The following is a 2,316-nucleotide window of genomic DNA, read 5'->3' on the forward strand; positions in this document are numbered from 1 at the left end:
TACATATATCTTTAAAATATTCTTTGCTGAAATAAAAATAGTCCAAAATAATGGGAGAAACATTAATTGCTCATTGATAGGATAAGATCATAAAAAAGGATTATATTAATTCATTTTAATTTTTTACTTATTATGTTCTATACCAAATTACTAAAGAGATGCTTTGTATAGCCAGAAAAATAATATTAAAAATAATATGAAGGAACAAAAAGTTGAGATTCTCAATGGTAATATTGAAAAAACAAAGTGGGAAATTCATAAGTACCATATATCAAATTCTTCTATGAAGAAGGACATTAGTAAAATAAGTTTACATGAAAAGGAGGGAATGGGGAGAGAGAAAAAGAGAGAAGAGAGAGAGAGAGGGAGAGAGAGACAGAGAGAGAAAGAGAGAAACAGCAAGAAAAAATATATCCTTTGTGGGCTATACACTTAGGGAGTCTATTCATGGCCCTGAGCTGTGATGAGAAATGATGAAACTGTGAAGTCTCCGAGTTGTAACATCAACTTATTGTTATTCTTCAAATGAGCAGTTGGTGGAACTTTAGACTGGTCCAACCATTCTTGAAAACAATTCAGGAAGGTGCCCCCCCCCCAAATTAATAACCTGTATTTATACCTTTTGATCCAGCTATAGAAAAATTAGGCCTAGAACCAAAAGAAATAACACAAATCTTTCTAGAAATTCTCTTCATAGTATCCCCAAACCGGAAAATAAATGAGTTTTGTCTAACTGGGGAATGGCTTTTAAAAAAATAACAAAATGTTGTATGGCTGACAGAGAACTAAGCGTTCCGTCTCTGGTACTGTCTAATGTGTCATTGGGATTATGCAATTTAACTATTTCACCAAAGCAGGACCCTTTAAAAATAAAGGGCCTAAGTAGACATGAGAAATTTTCCTATCATTAATAGCCTCTAAATAGTTGATCAGGCAGCAGCTGTAAAAAAGACATTTTCAGAAGGTTTTTCTGAATGGGAATATATCATTAATGGTGACTGTTGGAGATGGGATATATTTCCTTAATCTCAAGAAATATCTTCTGCCCTTTTAATTTTTCAACAAGTCCCACTGGTTCTCCTTCATTGGTTTTTATTTATTGCTCCCTTAAACTACAAGAGAATGATTTCTAATGACATAGCACTGGGGCTCTTTTTTCTTTCTCAGACTGGATTTGGAGTACTGGGGAACTCCTTCTTCCTGGGCCTTTACACCATCACCTTTCTTATTAGTTCCAGGCTCAGACCCATAGACTTGATTCTTACCCATCTGGCTTTTGCCAATGACTTGGTGCTTCTTTCAAAAGGGATCCCTCAGACAATGGCTGCTTTGGGACTCAACCATTTCCTTGATGATGTGGGATGTAAACTTGTGTTTTACCTTCATCAAGTGGCCCGGGGACTTTCTCTTTCTACCACCTGCCTCCTTAGTACCTTCCAGGCTATCATCATTAGTGCTAGAAGCTCCAGGTGGTCAGAGCTCAAAGTCAGAGTCTCAAAGTACATTGTTCACTTCTGTTTCTGTTGCTGGATTTTTCATTTGCTGTTAAACTTCCTTATTCTTATATATTTTAAAGGGCCAAAGAGAAGCAAAAACATTACTGAAATACAGGATTTAATTTATTGTTCTGCTACATCTTATGCTTCTTCAGCTAATATTGCACTATATGTATTCATAATTTCTCTTCCTGATATTTCATGTGTGACAATCATGGTCTGGACCAGTGGATATATGGTGTTTATCCTTTACAGACACCACCACAGAGTCCAGTACATTTATGGCAACAATCTTACATGGGGAGGTAGCCCTGAGAACAGAGCCACACAAACCATCCTGCTGCTGGCCTTCATGTTCGTCTCCTTTTACTCACTGAATTCTATCTTGGCATTGCTTACTCATTTTAAGAAACTACCTTCCTGGCTCATTCATACCTCTGTCTTCTGGCTGCCTGTTTTCCTTCTTGCAGCCCTTCTGTTCTAATTATCAGTGACTCTCAAGTCTCCAAATACTACTTGGCTGTCTGGGGAAAAATAAAGTCCCAGCCCTGATACAATCCTGTACTATACAATTAGGTGATACAGTGGATAGACTCCCTGGGGTTGAGAAGACCTGATTTCAAATCATACCTCAGAAGCTGAGTAGCTATATAGCCCTAGGCAATTAAATTAACCTAATTCTACCTCAGTTTACTCATCTGTAAAATGAGGATAACAATCATCTATGTGCTGGGGTGGTTTTGAGGATGAAGAGATAACATTGGTAAAATGCTTTGAAAACCTTGATGTGTTATATAGATGCTAGATGTTGTTGTTGTTA

General features: G+C 37.0%; 1 pseudogene; it reads left to right on the forward strand.

Annotated features, from left to right (window-relative positions):
• Positions 1-1,122: 1,122 nt before the first annotated feature.
• LOC110200524 (vomeronasal type-1 receptor 1-like) lies at positions 1,123-2,048 on the forward strand (annotated as a pseudogene).
• The last annotated feature ends 268 nt before the right edge of the window (positions 2,049-2,316 follow it).

The sequence above is a fragment of the Phascolarctos cinereus genome, unplaced genomic scaffold (assembly GCF_003287225.1).
Source record: "Phascolarctos cinereus isolate Bilbo 61053 unplaced genomic scaffold, phaCin_HiC Scaffold_726;HRSCAF=1367, whole genome shotgun sequence".
Lineage (NCBI taxonomy): Eukaryota > Metazoa > Chordata > Mammalia > Diprotodontia > Phascolarctidae > Phascolarctos > Phascolarctos cinereus.